Here is an 18,713-nt window from a genome sequence, read left to right as displayed (position 1 = left end):
GTAGTAATGATAGACAACCATGACATAGAGTTTGAAATAGAAGTGCGTAGCTGTAAACAATGAAACTATTACATGGATTTAAAGGGCACAAGATTCCTTAAAGTGAAAGGTCCCAACAACCTAAATGTTTGGGGGTATAGTAGCATCACGAGAGCCAATGGAGGATATCATTGAATACCCACTCTTGTGGGTCTCAAGGGCTATCTCTTTGTAAAATCCAAGATTGCGAGGAGATTGAAAACTAACAATGAGAGCTTGGGTGTGCATTTTTGGAAAGTGGGGATTCAATTGAACTACTATGGACTATGCGCAGTGTGAATGCACCCTTGGTTGTTTCTAGAATGAATTTCGGGTACCTACCAACGCAACCCATACAAATTTCATGGTCCAATGGGGAGAAGGATAAACATTCGGCGAAATTTGGCCCTCTAACGAAAAAGCGCAGATGCGGGCTGCTTGCGTGGCAATGGCGATGGTGTACAGGTGCTGTGCCGTTTCCCGCTTTTAGGTCTCTCTCTCTCTCTCTGAAGCAATTTTGAAAGAGTGAAAAATAGAGGTTTCTTCCGCAATGTGACGAGACTAAAGAGTCAGATTACAAGCACAGACGAACGAATGAAGGCGATGACCCATGAGGCCAGTCGCTCCTTGGACTCGCAAGCCCAAATTCACGAGATTGTGAGACACTACTCTTTGCTCTTCAACAAGTTGTGGCTCTGCTTTAGGTAAGAGAGAGAGAGAGAGAGAGAGAGAGAGAGAGAGAGAGAGAGAGAGATGTCTCTTAAAGACCAAACCGGCCCAGAACAAGATAGATTTGATGATGATATCTCTCATCAAAGGGAAGCATAATCCTAAGCAAATCCCTAGCTACAATAGAAGAGAGAGAGAGAGAGAGAGAGAGAGAGAGAGAGAGAGAGAGAGAGAGAGAGAGAGAGAGAGAGAGAGAGAGAGAGAGAGAGAGAGAGAGAGAGAGAGAAAAGAAGAAGAAGAAGTGTTTTATTTATGTCTGCAGAATGCCTAAAAGATCTATGAGACCAAAACATTAGATCATCTTTTTATGATCCAAATGTTTAGTATGGAAAATACAAAGGACACTCGGTAACAAAAGTTATAATGTGAACAACCTGATCTGCTTAGTGGGCTGCCCTTCTAAATACCATCACATGAACTCTCTCATGGGCCGCTGCATCATTCTCCTCCTCCATAAAGAACTGCATCATTCTCCTCCTCCATAAAGAACCTCGGAGGAGGTGCACTATGCGTCTTGATATTGTCTTGGATGCAACAATGGAAAATATGTTGAGGATCTGCATTGTGAGAGGTACGAGGGCGATGAGCTCTACTAATCTATGTAGCTCTATCTACGAGAGTCCCATAAGCTGAAGACTGATGTTTCCTGAGGTCTTGCTGAGATCTTCCGCTCTTCAAGAAATCTAGTCAACCTTTGAGTGGGTCCTTTGCTAGAGCATGGATGACTCCCGAATAAAGAATGGATGTGCCCATGTAGCTCCGATAAGAATAGCCCTTATTGACGTAATCTATCAATTTGGTCAAATGGCCAAGTTTCTCTCCAAAGAGAGATCAAAATTGGCTCCGTATCTCATAGTATGCTTGGCATTGACCTGCAATGTTTTGTCACTGGCTCTAAGTCACATAGCTGACATAATTGCTGCTCTACGGTATATCTACTTGTCTTTATCAAGCTGATTGGAGGAGGTCGGAAGTTGTCCTATGTGGACTAAAAAGCTCAAAAGCAAGTTTAAAAATCGCAAGTTTTTTTTGCAAGTGCATAAAGCACCATGTCATGTGACACATCCAACCCTATGTGTCCGTGGACAAGCTACAGCATGATCAGGATTCAGTTCAGTCAAGTCAGTCTAGATTTAGAAGTGATCTGGCACTTTTGTGAGTCTATTCGTAGACCATGCATGCCCAGTCACTCAATATAGATGCATATCCTCTGGTTGTACACCGCATAAGCATAAGCATTTCCATCAGATTCCATCAGAGTCAGTTTGGGGATTTTTCAAGTGACTTTATCCTATTTTTCCCTATTTTTGACATTTTTCACTTATTTATTAAGTGACTTTTAAGCAAACCTAAGGCAGATGAGCAAGGAGCACAGCAGGCTACCAAGCAACAGGTGTTCCCTCCCTCTCTCAACAAGACTCCCCAAGCCATCTTGGTGAGGCCACCTCCCATCGCCATCAAGCCTCCCTCTCCCCTTGGCGTTTTCCTCACAGTAGCCATCGCCATAAAGCTCCTTTCCCTGCCGTTTTCCCCCCTTCAGGCAGCCCAAACCTTAGCGTTTTTGGATCGCCAAAACTCAACAGATCTCAGTGTTTTTTACTTGAGCTTTCAGCCTTGTAAAACGCAGCCATACAAGGTTAAATAGCAAGTCAAATCAGCCTTAAAACGCAGCTTTGCCCCTGCAAATATCCAACGTTTTCAGCCCTCGACCTCAGCCCCAAAAGCGCAGATTGACCAGTGCAATACCCTAGCGTTTTTGTCAGCTATATGATCCTCTTCAAATCAGAGAATTTCATCCATCAACACAACAGTAAAACAGGGATTTTCAGCCATACGAAAACAGCCCAAGATCTTCCAGATTCTCAGCCATTAAGCCTTTGTGGACAACAGATAGAATAGAACCAAAAACAGCCCTAAAGTCATCATCGTCGTCATCGACATAGTCCCCGTTGCAGCAGTCCATGCATCATATTCGTACACCTTTGTGCAATCAAAGTTAGACCACTCTCGCCGACGAGAGTGGGGCCTTCGGAGGAGGGTTTTACAACCTCTCGGGTGTCGTATCTCTTCTCTCTCCTTCTCTCAGTCTCATTCACTTGCACACACAATATCCACTCACTTGTTCGTGATCATAGCACTCTCCATAAGACGGAAGGCTCTCTCCTTCCTTAAGAACTAAAAGGAACCTTGAGCAAATAAAGATCACTAATCTTGAGAAAAATACAACATTCATTCCGCTGCACCTTACATTGGTATCAGAGCTTTGGAAGTGTTCTGCATTACTCAAGGAAAGAACCACAAGAACCACAAGATTTTTTTTTTTGCTTGTTGCGGTCGCACGAACCCAAGTTTACTTGGGCGTGTCGATTCCTAATCGTGTTTTGTTGAAAAGTGACAGGAATCCCAAGAAAGAAGGGCTTGTCCAGTCTCCCCTTGTGTCTCTTTTCACTCATTGAGAGCGGACCGTGCACTTAGCGGCCGGCCAATCGACGTGAGGTGGGAAAAAGCAACCTTGGTGTGAGCGCAAGGCCGCCAAGGGGTGCGCCCGCAGAAAAGAGTAGAACTCGGGTGAAGAGAAGATCCTTCTCCAACGCGATTTGCAAGCGAAAGAACACCTCAAGAACCTCAAGAACCCAAGAACCAAGACCCTCAATGTAAGGTGCAGCGGAATGAATGTTGTATTTTCTCAAGATTAGCGATCTTTATTGCTCAAGGTTCCTTTTAGTTCTTAGGGAAAGAGAGAGCTTTCTGTCTTATGGAGAGTGCTATCATCACGAACAAAGCGAGTGGATATTGTGCGTGCAAGTGAATGAGACTGAGAGAAGGAGAGAGAAGAGATACGACACCAGAGACGTTGTAAAACCCTCCTTCGAAAGCCCCACTCTCGTCGGCAAGAGTGGTCTACTTTGATTGCATAAAGGTGTACAATGCGTATGCAATGGACTGATGCAATGGGACTATGCCGATGACGACGACGATTTATGGCTGTCACGTGACACATTCCAACCCTATGTGTCCGTGGACAAGCTACACCACAACACGGTTCAGTCCGTTTAGTCAGGTTTAGATTAGCAGTGATCTGGCACTTTTGTGAGTCTATTCGTAGACCGTGCATGCCCAGTCACTTAGCATAGATGCATATCCTCCGGTTGCACATAGCATGATCATCGGAATTTCAATCAGAATCCATTAGCATCAGTTAGGGGAATTTTCCAGTGCATTTAGCCTATTTTCCTATTTTTGGTTATTTTCACTTATTATTTTTGAGTGACTTTCCTACAAAAGTAGGTAGGGCAATTTTGCTAAGTTTGTATATAAGCAAACTAGAGCTAGCACTATTTGGCAGAAGAGGGAGCAGGAGCACCTTGCTCAACAAGACCAACCCCCGCGACTACTCTGGCTTTTTCTCCACAGAAGACCTAGAGTTTTTGCATCAGCTCAGCCTTGGCGATTTGTGCACAGCAGTTCAGCCCCGGCGTCATCACGACACAGCAGATCAGCCTAGCGTTTTTGCATTTGCAGAACCCCGGCGACAGAAGGACCAATTTCAGCCCCTGGCGTTTTTGGATTTCAGCAGCAAATTAAGACCGGCATTATTCACCTAAAGTGTAGCAGATTCAGCCCGTAAAGACCATCAGTTTTCAGCCCTAAGAAACCTCATTTTTCAGCCAAGAAAACGCAGCCAAAATAGTCATTTTCAGCCACCGAAACAGTCCTGAAATTCAGCGATTAGAAGATCTCAGAGTTCAGCCATCGTCGTCGTCGTCGTCATCGGCATAGACCAAGTTGCATAGTCCATTGCATACGCATTGTACACCTTTGTGCAATCAAAGAATAGACCACTCTCACCGACGAGAGTGGGGCCTTCGGAGGAGGGTTTTACAACCTCTCGGTGTCGTATCTCTTCTCTCTCCTTCTCTTAGTCTCATTCACTTGCACGCACAATATCCACTCACTTTGTTCGTGATCACAATACTCCACAAGACGGAAAGCTCTCTCTTTCCCTAAGGACTAAAAGGAACCTTGAGCAATAAAGATCACTAATCTTGAGAAAATACAACATTCATTCCGCTGCACCTAACATTGGTATCAGAGCTTTGGAAGTGTTCTACATTACTCAAGGAAAGAACCACAAGAACCACAAGAACCACAAGAATTTTTTTGGCTTCTTGTGATCGCACGAACCCAAGTTTACTTGGGCGTGGCGATTCCTAATCGTGTTGTGTTGAAGAGTGACAGGAATCCCAAGAAAGAAGGGCTTGTCCATCCTCCCCTTGTGTCTCTTTTCACTCATTGAGAGCGGACCGTGTACTTAGCGGCCGGCCAATTGACGTGAGGTGGGAAAAAGCAACCTTGGTGTGAGCGCAAGGCCGCCAAGGGGTGCGTTCGCAGAAAGGAGTAGAACTCGGGTGAAGAGAAGATCCTTCTCCAACGCGATTTGCAAGCGAAAGAACCCCTCAAGAACCTCAAGAACCCACGATTCTCACGAATCAAGGAATCAAGAACCTCAAGACCCGCAAGAAACCAAGTTCCTCGTGAACTTAAGAACCCAAGAACCCAAGAACCCACAAGAACCCACGATTGTAGAATGATCATCACTCGAAGCGGAATGGATACTTCGCTTGGAAGTGATGAGCATGAGAGAGGCGAAGAAGAATTTTCCCCACCAGGAGGTTTTTCCGACCCTCCCCCTTTCCCATCTACGACAAAGATTGCACTAACTCCTATGGAGGCTTTGCAATAATTTTTTCTGAAACAAAAGTTAGAATGAGAAGCACGAAATGCAGAAAGAAAGCGTGAACACGAAGAACGAATGGCAGCCATAAAGCATGAGTACAAAGAAAGGAAAGCCGCCTTGTTGCAACTCTTTTCTCAAGTGCCGGCATCGATGCACGAAATTCGGGAAAAGGAGACTCTCCGTTTCTTCTTCTCCAAAGCATGACACACAGGATTTACATGATTGTGTGAAGCATGATGATGATGATTTGATTGATAATGATTTGCATGATGATGAGAAGCATGATGAATTGAATGATTATAAGAAGCATGATGAATTGAATGGCAATGATTTGCATGATGATTTGAAGCACAATGATAAGCATGATGATTTGGATGCCAATGATTTGCATAATGATTTGGATGACAATGACAAGCATGATGATTTGCATAATCAAGATGTGATTTCTCACGAGCATGATGATTTGCATGATCAAGATGTGATTTCTCACAAGCATGATGAGTTGCATGAAGAAGATGTGATTGTTCACAAGGATGATGTGTTAGTGGATGCTTTTTCTAGCGAAGCTAACCTCGTTGTAGATTCGATCAATCACGAAGATCCGATCTTGGCTTTCGAGTCGAGGTCCAAAGAACCCCCACAGGACGATTCGATCATTCAGGAAGAACCGATCTTGGCTCTCGAGCGTTGGTCCAAAGAACCATCACAGGAAGTATTATGTGTTCGCATGATTGATACACACGCATTGTTCGAATGTTTCATTCGTGATCGTTTCCTGTATTTTAGTCAGCATCGCTATGTGATCCCTTTTCCTAGGCATGACATATTGTATGTTGAGCACGTTTCTCTCATGGATGAGCACGAATGTATGCGGATTGTTCATGAAAAGTTGAAAAGTTTGTATGTTAGGAAGTCACATTCCATGTCTTCCTTGGCATGACACAGTTTCCGAAAGAGCACATGATAGTATGAGCACCAAGCATGGGCACTTCATAGTGATTTGCCACAATTGATTGATTTCGATCAAATAGAAAAGATTCGATCGCATTGTTTGCATGTGTTTGATGAACGGGTTGTCACTCCTTCTCTATGTTCATCAACATTGCATACACAGTCTTTAGAGAAGACAAGATTTTTTTCCTTCACTTTACATGGAATTGGTATGTTCATGGTTTTGTGTTGGAGATGGGTTCGGGAATTCTCAGCCATGGAGATTCTTGAAGACGGCAGAAACAGGACTCTAGACAAAGTTGAAGCAAGAAAGGAGATTCTGAAGACTTTGTGTCGCTTTCGGCGCGGCCCAAAGAAGCAAGCGTTGCAGACCTTTATGAAGTTCAAGTACCGCACGACCCACACATCAGGGTGGGCCGGCGAAGAGTCCCTTCCAGGATTCTGGATGCTGTTGGCGATCTCCCTCGACACCATACAGTTCGGTACTAGTACCTCACTTTGAAAAGGAGGGGATGTCACGTGACACATCCCAACCCTATGTGCCCGTGGACAAGCTACACCACAACAGGGTTCAGTCAGGTTTAGATTAGCAGTGATCTGACACTTTTGTGAGTCTATTCGTAGACCGTGCATGCCCAGTCACTTAGCATAGATGCATATCCTCCGGTTGCACACAGCATGATCATCGGAATTCCCATCAGAATCCATTAGCATCAGTTAGGGGAATTTTCCAGTGCATTTAGCCTATTTTCCTATTTTTGGTTATTTTCACTTATTATTTTTAAGTGACTTTCCTACAAAAGTAGGTAGGGCAATTTTGCTAAGTTTGTATATAAGCAAACTAGAGGTAGCACTATTTGGCAGAAGAGGCAGCAGTAGCACCTTGCTCAACAGGCAACTTCTCAGCAAGACCAACCCCCGCGACTACTCTGGCGTTTTCTTCACAGAAGACCTAGCGTTTTTGCATCAGATCAGCCTTGGCGATTTGTGCACAGCAGATCAGCCCCGGCGTCATCACCACACAGCAGATCAGCCTAGCATTTTTGCATTTGCAGAACCCCGGCGACAGAAGGACCAATTCCAGCCCCTGGCGTTTTTGGATTTCAGCAGAAAATTAAGACCGGCATTATTTACCTAAAATGTAGCAGATTCGGCCCATAAAGACCATCAGTTTTCAGCCCTAAGAAACCTCATTTTTCAGCCAAGAAAACGCAGCCAAAACAGTCGTTTTCAGCCACCGAAACAGTCCCGAAATTCAGCGATTAGAAGATCTCAGAGTTCAGCCATCGTCGTCGTCGTCGTCGTCGTCATCGGCATAGAACAAGTTGCATAGTCCATTGCATACGCATTGTACACCTTTGTGCAATCAAAGAATAGACCACTCTCACCGACGAGAGTGGGGCCTTCGGAGGAGGGTTTTACAACCTCTCGGTGTCGTATCTCTTCTCTCTCCTTCTCTTAGTCTCATTCACTTGCACGCACAATATCCACTCACTTTGTTCGTGATCACAATACTCCACAAGACGGAAAGCTCTCTCTTTCCCTAAGGACTAAAAGGAACCTTGAGCAATAAAGATCACTAATCTTGAGAAAATACAACATTCATTCCGCTGCACCTAACATTGGTATCAGAGCTTTGGAAGTGTTCTACATTACTCAAGGAAAGAACCACAAGAACCACAAGAACCACAAGAATTTTTTTGGCTTCTTGTGATCGCACGAACCCAAGTTTACTTGGGCGTGGCGATTCCTAATCGTGTTGTGTTGAAGAGTGACAGGAATCCCAAGAAAGAAGGGCTTGTCCATCCTCCCCTTGTGTCTCTTTTCACTCATTGAGAGCGGACCGTGTACTTAGCGGCCGGCCAATTGACGTGAGGTGGGAAAAAGCAACCTTGGTGTGAGCGCAAGGCCGCCAAGGGGTGCGTTCGCAGAAAGGAGTAGAACTCGGGTGAAGAGAAGATCCTTCTCCAACGCGATTTGCAAGCGAAAGAACCCCTCAAGAACCTCAAGAACCCACGATTCTCACGAATCAAGGAATCAAGAACCTCAAGACCCGCAAGAAACCAAGTTCCTCGTGAACTTAAGAACCCAAGAACCCAAGAACCCACAAGAACCCACGATTGTAGAATGATCATCACTCGAAGCGGAATGGATACTTCGCTTGGAAGTGATGAGCATGAGAGAGGCGAAGAAGAATTTTCCCCACCAGGAGGTTTTTCCGACCCTCCCCCTTTCCCATCTACGACAAAGATTGCACTAACTCCTATGGAGGCTTTGCAATAATTTTTTCTGAAACAAAAGTTAGAATGAGAAGCACGAAATGCAGAAAGAAAGCGTGAACACGAAGAACGAATGGCAGCCATAAAGCATGAGTACAAAGAAAGGAAAGCCGCCTTGTTGCAACTCTTTTCTCAAGTGCCGGCATCGATGCACGAAATTCGGGAAAAGGAGACTCTCCGTTTCTTCTTCTCCAAAGCATGACACACAGGATTTACATGATTGTGTGAAGCATGATGATGATGATTTGATTGATAATGATTTGCATGATGATGAGAAGCATGATGAATTGAATGATTATAAGAAGCATGATGAATTGAATGGCAATGATTTGCATGATGATTTGAAGCACAATGATAAGCATGATGATTTGGATGCCAATGATTTGCATAATGATTTGGATGACAATGACAAGCATGATGATTTGCATAATCAAGATGTGATTTCTCACGAGCATGATGATTTGCATGATCAAGATGTGATTTCTCACAAGCATGATGAGTTGCATGAAGAAGATGTGATTGTTCACAAGGATGATGTGTTAGTGGATGCTTTTTCTAGCGAAGCTAACCTCGTTGTAGATTCGATCAATCACGAAGATCCGATCTTGGCTTTCGAGTCGAGGTCCAAAGAACCCCCACAGGACGATTCGATCATTCAGGAAGAACCGATCTTGGCTCTCGAGCGTTGGTCCAAAGAACCATCACAGGAAGTATTATGTGTTCGCATGATTGATACACACGCATTGTTCGAATGTTTCATTCGTGATCGTTTCCTGTATTTTAGTCAGCATCGCTATGTGATCCCTTTTCCTAGGCATGACATATTGTATGTTGAGCACGTTTCTCTCATGGATGAGCACGAATGTATGCGGATTGTTCATGAAAAGTTGAAAAGTTTGTATGTTAGGAAGTCACATTCCATGTCTTCCTTGGCATGACACAGTTTCCGAAAGAGCACATGATAGTATGAGCACCAAGCATGGGCACTTCATAGTGATTTGCCACAATTGATTGATTTCGATCAAATAGAAAAGATTCGATCGCATTGTTTGCATGTGTTTGATGAACGGGTTGTCACTCCTTCTCTATGTTCATCAACATTGCATACACAGTCTTTAGAGAAGACAAGATTTTTTTCCTTCACTTTACATGGAATTGGTATGTTCATGGTTTTGTGTTGGAGATGGGTTCGGGAATTCTCAGCCATGGAGATTCTTGAAGACGGCAGAAACAGGACTCTAGACAAAGTTGAAGCAAGAAAGGAGATTCTGAAGACTTTGTGTCGCTTTCGGCGCGGCCCAAAGAAGCAAGCGTTGCAGACCTTTATGAAGTTCAAGTACCGCACGACCCACACATCAGGGTGGGCCGGCGAAGAGTCCCTTCCAGGATTCTGGATGCTGTTGGCGATCTCCCTCGACACCATACAGTTCGGTACTAGTACCTCACTTTGAAAAGGAGGGGATGTCACGTGACACATCCCAACCCTATGTGCCCGTGGACAAGCTACACCACAACAGGGTTCAGTCAGGTTTAGATTAGCAGTGATCTGACACTTTTGTGAGTCTATTCGTAGACCGTGCATGCCCAGTCACTTAGCATAGATGCATATCCTCCGGTTGCACACAGCATGATCATCGGAATTCCCATCAGAATCCATTAGCATCAGTTAGGGGAATTTTCCAGTGCATTTAGCCTATTTTCCTATTTTTGGTTATTTTCACTTATTATTTTTAAGTGACTTTCCTACAAAAGTAGGTAGGGCAATTTTGCTAAGTTTGTATATAAGCAAACTAGAGGTAGCACTATTTGGCAGAAGAGGCAGCAGTAGCACCTTGCTCAACAGGCAACTTCTCAGCAAGACCAACCCCCGCGACTACTCTGGCGTTTTCTTCACAGAAGACCTAGCGTTTTTGCATCAGATCAGCCTTGGCGATTTGTGCACAGCAGATCAGCCCCGGCGTCATCACCACACAGCAGATCAGCCTAGCATTTTTGCATTTGCAGAACCCCGGCGACAGAAGGACCAATTCCAGCCCCTGGCGTTTTTGGATTTCAGCAGAAAATTAAGACCGGCATTATTTACCTAAAATGTAGCAGATTCGGCCCATAAAGACCATCAGTTTTCAGCCCTAAGAAACCTCATTTTTCAGCCAAGAAAACGCAGCCAAAACAGTCGTTTTCAGCCACCGAAACAGTCCCGAAATTCAGCGATTAGAAGATCTCAGAGTTCAGCCATCGTCGTCGTCGTCGTCGTCGTCATCGGCATAGAACAAGTTGCATAGTCCATTGCATACGCATTGTACACCTTTGTGCAATCAAAGAATAGACCACTCTCACCGACGAGAGTGGGGCCTTCGGAGGAGGGTTTTACAACCTCTCGGTGTCGTATCTCTTCTCTCTCCTTCTCTTAGTCTCATTCACTTGCACGCACAATATCCACTCACTTTGTTCGTGATCACAATACTCCACAAGACGGAAAGCTCTCTCTTTCCCTAAGGACTAAAAGGAACCTTGAGCAATAAAGATCACTAATCTTGAGAAAATACAACATTCATTCCGCTGCACCTAACATTGGTATCAGAGCTTTGGAAGTGTTCTACATTACTCAAGGAAAGAACCACAAGAACCACAAGAACCACAAGAATTTTTTTGGCTTCTTGTGATCGCACGAACCCAAGTTTACTTGGGCGTGGCGATTCCTAATCGTGTTGTGTTGAAGAGTGACAGGAATCCCAAGAAAGAAGGGCTTGTCCATCCTCCCCTTGTGTCTCTTTTCACTCATTGAGAGCGGACCGTGTACTTAGCGGCCGGCCAATTGACGTGAGGTGGGAAAAAGCAACCTTGGTGTGAGCGCAAGGCCGCCAAGGGGTGCGTTCGCAGAAAGGAGTAGAACTCGGGTGAAGAGAAGATCCTTCTCCAACGCGATTTGCAAGCGAAAGAACCCCTCAAGAACCTCAAGAACCCACGATTCTCACGAATCAAGGAATCAAGAACCTCAAGACCCGCAAGAAACCAAGTTCCTCGTGAACTTAAGAACCCAAGAACCCAAGAACCCACAAGAACCCACGATTGTAGAATGATCATCACTCGAAGCGGAATGGATACTTCGCTTGGAAGTGATGAGCATGAGAGAGGCGAAGAAGAATTTTCCCCACCAGGAGGTTTTTCCGACCCTCCCCCTTTCCCATCTACGACAAAGATTGCACTAACTCCTATGGAGGCTTTGCAATAATTTTTTCTGAAACAAAAGTTAGAATGAGAAGCACGAAATGCAGAAAGAAAGCGTGAACACGAAGAACGAATGGCAGCCATAAAGCATGAGTACAAAGAAAGGAAAGCCGCCTTGTTGCAACTCTTTTCTCAAGTGCCGGCATCGATGCACGAAATTCGGGAAAAGGAGACTCTCCGTTTCTTCTTCTCCAAAGCATGACACACAGGATTTACATGATTGTGTGAAGCATGATGATGATGATTTGATTGATAATGATTTGCATGATGATGAGAAGCATGATGAATTGAATGATTATAAGAAGCATGATGAATTGAATGGCAATGATTTGCATGATGATTTGAAGCACAATGATAAGCATGATGATTTGGATGCCAATGATTTGCATAATGATTTGGATGACAATGACAAGCATGATGATTTGCATAATCAAGATGTGATTTCTCACGAGCATGATGATTTGCATGATCAAGATGTGATTTCTCACAAGCATGATGAGTTGCATGAAGAAGATGTGATTGTTCACAAGGATGATGTGTTAGTGGATGCTTTTTCTAGCGAAGCTAACCTCGTTGTAGATTCGATCAATCACGAAGATCCGATCTTGGCTTTCGAGTCGAGGTCCAAAGAACCCCCACAGGACGATTCGATCATTCAGGAAGAACCGATCTTGGCTCTCGAGCGTTGGTCCAAAGAACCATCACAGGAAGTATTATGTGTTCGCATGATTGATACACACGCATTGTTCGAATGTTTCATTCGTGATCGTTTCCTGTATTTTAGTCAGCATCGCTATGTGATCCCTTTTCCTAGGCATGACATATTGTATGTTGAGCACGTTTCTCTCATGGATGAGCACGAATGTATGCGGATTGTTCATGAAAAGTTGAAAAGTTTGTATGTTAGGAAGTCACATTCCATGTCTTCCTTGGCATGACACAGTTTCCGAAAGAGCACATGATAGTATGAGCACCAAGCATGGGCACTTCATAGTGATTTGCCACAATTGATTGATTTCGATCAAATAGAAAAGATTCGATCGCATTGTTTGCATGTGTTTGATGAACGGGTTGTCACTCCTTCTCTATGTTCATCAACATTGCATACACAGTCTTTAGAGAAGACAAGATTTTTTTCCTTCACTTTACATGGAATTGGTATGTTCATGGTTTTGTGTTGGAGATGGGTTCGGGAATTCTCAGCCATGGAGATTCTTGAAGACGGCAGAAACAGGACTCTAGACAAAGTTGAAGCAAGAAAGGAGATTCTGAAGACTTTGTGTCGCTTTCGGCGCGGCCCAAAGAAGCAAGCGTTGCAGACCTTTATGAAGTTCAAGTACCGCACGACCCACACATCAGGGTGGGCCGGCGAAGAGTCCCTTCCAGGATTCTGGATGCTGTTGGCGATCTCCCTCGACACCATACAGTTCGGTACTAGTACCTCACTTTGAAAAGGAGGGGATGTCACGTGACACATCCCAACCCTATGTGCCCGTGGACAAGCTACACCACAACAGGGTTCAGTCAGGTTTAGATTAGCAGTGATCTGACACTTTTGTGAGTCTATTCGTAGACCGTGCATGCCCAGTCACTTAGCATAGATGCATATCCTCCGGTTGCACACAGCATGATCATCGGAATTCCCATCAGAATCCATTAGCATCAGTTAGGGGAATTTTCCAGTGCATTTAGCCTATTTTCCTATTTTTGGTTATTTTCACTTATTATTTTTAAGTGACTTTCCTACAAAAGTAGGTAGGGCAATTTTGCTAAGTTTGTATATAAGCAAACTAGAGGTAGCACTATTTGGCAGAAGAGGCAGCAGTAGCACCTTGCTCAACAGGCAACTTCTCAGCAAGACCAACCCCCGCGACTACTCTGGCGTTTTCTTCACAGAAGACCTAGCGTTTTTGCATCAGATCAGCCTTGGCGATTTGTGCACAGCAGATCAGCCCCGGCGTCATCACCACACAGCAGATCAGCCTAGCATTTTTGCATTTGCAGAACCCCGGCGACAGAAGGACCAATTCCAGCCCCTGGCGTTTTTGGATTTCAGCAGAAAATTAAGACCGGCATTATTTACCTAAAATGTAGCAGATTCGGCCCATAAAGACCATCAGTTTTCAGCCCTAAGAAACCTCATTTTTCAGCCAAGAAAACGCAGCCAAAACAGTCGTTTTCAGCCACCGAAACAGTCCCGAAATTCAGCGATTAGAAGATCTCAGAGTTCAGCCATCGTCGTCGTCGTCGTCGTCGTCATCGGCATAGAACAAGTTGCATAGTCCATTGCATACGCATTGTACACCTTTGTGCAATCAAAGAATAGACCACTCTCGCCGACGAGAGTGGGGCCTTCGGAGGAGGGTTTTACAACCTCTCGGTGTCGTATCTCTTCTCTCTCCTTCTCTCAGTCTCATTCACTTGCACGCACAATATCCACTCACTTTGTTCGTGATCACAGTACTCCACAAGACGAAAAGCTCTCTCTTTCCCTAAGGACTAAAAGGAACCTTGAGCAATAAAGATCACTAATCTTGAGAAAATACAACATTCATTCCGCTGCACCTAACAATGGCTGAAATCTGAGATCTTCTATTGGCTGAATTTCGTGGCTGTCTTGGTGGCTGAAAATGACTGTTTTCTTGCTGTTTTCATGGCTGAAAATGATCGAGCTGCCGAGGGGTCATGCTGATGACAAAACGCTAATGATCTGTACCTTTTTGGATGCGTTTAGGGCTGGTTTTGCACCTGCTGAAAACGCTGCAAAGCTGAGTTATCCAAGTTGAGAAAAACGCTACAAATGCTGAGGTTCTGCTGGCTTCTCCTAGCGTTAGTGATTGCTGAAAAAGCGCTGATCTTGCAGGGACAAAAACTCCAGCATGGAAGGTGTGATGGGGATGTTGGGCTATAGGGGGAGACGCCAAGGTAATGGAGATGGAACTTGATGCTGGGGATCTACTGTGGTAGAAAACGCCAAGGATGAGGGAAGGTTGGCGCTAGGGAGTCATGAGGGGGGTACTGCTGAGAAGTTGCCTGTTGAGTGGGAAGCTCCCGTTGCTTCTTCTGCCAATTACTGCTAACTTGGGTTTGCTTATATATTAACTTAGCAAAATTGCCCTATCTACTTCTGTTGGAAAGTCACTTAAAAATAATAAGTGAAAATAACCAAAAATAGGAAAATAGGCTAAATGCACTGGAAAATTCCCCTGACTGAGTCTGATGGATTTTGAAGGGAATACTGATGATCATGCTGTGTGCAACCGGAGGATATGCATCTATGCTAAGTGACTGGGCATGCACGGTCTACGAATAGACTCACAAAAGTGCCAGATCACTGCTAATCTAGACTTGATTGAACTGACTGAACCCTGCTGTGGTGTAGCTTGTCCACGGACACATAGGGTTGGGATGTGTCACGGGACACTCAAGAACCCAAGTTCCTCGTGAACTTAAGAACCAAAGATCCTAGTGCATGGTCGTCACTTGAAGCGGAATGGATACTTCGCATACAGGTGATGAGCATGAGAGAGGCGACGAAGGACTCTCCCCACCAGAAGATTTTTCCAACCCTCCCCCTTCGCCATCTATGCCACGAGTTGTTCTAACTCCTATGGAGATGATGGTCAATTCAATGATGGACATGATGTTGGCACAACAAGAAGCGACTCGCGTCACTTTGGAAGCGAATCGCGTTGCGTTGGCACAACAAGAAACCAATCGCCTTGCTTTGGAACGCGAGCGCGATGAACGAAATGAATGAAAAGCAGAAAGGGATGCCGAGGGTGAAGCTCAAAGGGAGCTACGCACTCAAGAATTTATTTCCCACGTGCTAGCCTCGAAGACCGAACCACCCAAAGATTGTGGAAGTTTATCAAGTCGCGCAAGTCACGATGCGGATTCCAACCATCCAATCATAGAGAAGTTGACTTTCAGTAAGTATGACAGTAAGATGGATGCTACGGTTATTCATTTCTTGGATGCATCAATTTAATGCTTATTTTGCGACAACTAAGAAGACAGGAAATAGCAAAGTTTTGACAGCAGCCATGTACCTTGCCGGTGATGCCATCAATTGGTACCACGCATGGCGAGAGACACAGCTAGCCGTGCACCTAGAGGCAGCCGACGGATTCACGTCCCTTTCCTTCGATTGGGTTGATTTCCAAGACAAGCTCAAGGCGCGGTTTATGCCACCTTAGTACCTCGCACGATTGAAAGACGATTGGCGCTCTCTCAAGCAAAATGGTATGCCAGTCATGTCTTTTTCTAATCGTGTTTTGCAGCTAGGCACTCAATTACGAAAATCGGATGATGAGCGCAAAGAGGCTTTTCTCTTTGGATTGGATGAGTATATCAAGTACGATGTCGAGGTACTCGATCCAATCGATCTCAACAAGGCGGTAGCGATTGCTCTCGCACAGGAGATGAAGCACAACAAGGGAAAGCCTAAGGAGAACAAGACTTCCACAAGTACCTCGCAGACTTCTCAGAACCCTCAGAACGGTAAGAATTGTAAGAATGATAACTCTTCTAACCAATCTTCCAACAGTCTCTCATCAAAGAATTCTTCCAATGAATCTAAGGGTAAGGTTAACACAATTGCTAAACCTAAACTTACTCCAGATGAAAAGGTGGCACAAGGAATTGTAGGAGGATACATCACATTGGAAGAGCAAAGCATTTATTCTAAGGAAGGTCGTTGTTTTTATTGTCACATTAAGGGTCACATAAAAAGAACATGTCCTAAGCTTGAATCGAATGAATCTAAAGAATCCACAGCACCCACTTCCTCTGTCAATGCAATGAATGATAACACGATTGTACCCAAAGTTTCTGGGACCCTCCCATTGATGAATCTCTCATAAAATGTTATGGTCGTACGTCGGGGCATCGTTTTGTCATATTGTTTGACCCAGGTAGTATGCATGATGTGATCAGTTCCTCTCTTGTTGAGAGAGCCCGCCTCGAAGTTAGTCCGAGATCTCCTATCGAGGTCTCTGGCTTTCGTCCCGGCATGGACGCTCTCATCATGGAGGAGTGCCTTGATGTGTTGTTTGCAATTCAACACTGCCTTCACTAGAAGATTTGTTGTTTCTCCTCTCTCAGGATGTGATATGATTTTGGGCATTCGATGGTTTCGTGAGACTAATGCTCTCATTGATTTTGAGGCTAACACTCTTAACTCTCAATGCCAAAAGTGATTCTCCTACTGTCATTAATGGAGAGGATATTGCTCATTCTCTATCTCTCATTGCTAATATGCAGGACAAGATTGAAAGGATTCGGGATAAGGAGACTCTCTCAGTCTCTTTTTCTCCACAGCATGACACACAGAATTTGCATGATTATGAGAAGCCTGATGAATTGAATGATAATGATTTGCATGACAGTGACAAGCATGATGATTTGCATGATCAAGATGTGATTTCTCACAAGCATGATGAGTTGCATGAAGATGATGTGATTGTTCACAAGGATGAGGTATTAGTGAATGCTTTTTCTAGCGAAGCTAACCTCGTTGCAGATTCGATCAATCACGAAGGATCGATCTTGGCTCTCGCACCTAGGTCCAAAGAACCCTCACAGGAAGTATTATGTGTTCGCATGATTGATACGCACGCATTGTTCGAATGTTTCATTCGTGATTGTTTCCTGTATTTTAGTCAGCATCGTTATGTGATCCCTTTTCCTAGGCATGAGATATTGTATGTTGAGCACGTTTCTCTCATGGATGATCACGAATGTATGCGGATTGTTCATAAAAAGCTGAAAGGTATGTATGTAAGGAAGTCACATTCCATGTCTCTTCCGTGGCATGACACAGTACCCGAAAGAGCACATGAAAGTGTGAGCACCAAGCATGGGCATTTCCGTTGTGAATTGCCACAGTTGATTGCTCTAGATCTTAAAAGAAAGATTCGAGCGCATTGTTTGCATGTGTTTGATGAACGGTTTGTCATCGTCGATTTGTTAATCTACATTGCATACAATCTTTAGAGAAGACAAGATTTTTTTCCTTCCCTTTATATGGAATGGGTATGTTCATGGTTTTGTGTTGGAGATGGTTTTAGGAATTTCAGCCATGGAGATTCTTGAAGACAAAAGAAGCAGGTGTCTAGACGAAGTTGAAGCAAGGAAGGAACCACAGAAGACTTTGTGTCGCTTTCGACGCGGCCCAAAGAAGCAAGCGTTGCAAACCTTTATGAAGTTCAAGTACCGCACGACCCACACAGCAGAGTGGGCAACGAAGAGTCTCTTCCAAGATTCCGGATGCTGTTGGCGATCTCCCTCGACGCCATACAATTCGGTACCAGTACCTCACTTTGTAAAGGAGGGGATGTCACGTGACACATCCAACCCTATGTGTCCGTGGGTTCAGTTCAGTCAAGTCAGTCTAGATTTAGAAGTGATCTGGCACTTTTGTGAGTCTATTCGTAGACCGTGCATGCCCAGTCACTCAGTATAGATGCATATCCTCTGGTTGCACACCGCATAAGCATAAGCATTTCCATCAGAGTCAGTTTGGGGATTTTTCAAGTGTCTTTATCCTATTTTCCCTATTTTTGACATTTTTCACTTATTTATTAAGTGACTTTTGTTGGGAACTCAGTAGGGCAAATTGGGTAAGTTAATATATAAGCAAACCCAAGTTAGCACAATAGGGCAAATGAGCAAGGAGCACTACAGGCTACCAAGCAACAGGTGTTCCCTCCCTCTCTCAGCAAGACTCCCCAAGCCATCTTGGTGAGGCCACCTCCCATCGCCATCAA

General features: G+C 44.5%; 1 protein-coding gene across 4 annotated transcripts in view; it reads left to right on the top strand.

Moving 5' to 3' along the window:
* Positions 1-405: 405 nt before the first annotated feature.
* Positions 406-18,713, top strand: part of LOC147455191 (uncharacterized) — a 41,162-nt gene continuing 22,854 nt past the window's right edge. For 2 of the 4 annotated variants that reach the window (XM_086514024.1, XM_086514023.1), the window contains exon 1: positions 406-675. The gene's annotated coding sequence lies outside the window, so the exon portion shown is untranslated. Of the gene's footprint in view, positions 723-18,713 lie in introns of all 4 variants that reach the window. The other 2 variants (XM_086514021.1, XM_086514022.1) reach the window with 1 other exon arrangement.

This window comes from Adiantum capillus-veneris, chromosome 6, assembly GCF_014529385.1.
Source record: "Adiantum capillus-veneris isolate H3 chromosome 6, ASM1452938v2, whole genome shotgun sequence".
Taxonomy (NCBI): Eukaryota; Viridiplantae; Streptophyta; class Polypodiopsida; order Polypodiales; family Pteridaceae; genus Adiantum; species Adiantum capillus-veneris.
This window is presented reverse-complemented; position numbering and strand designations above follow the sequence as displayed.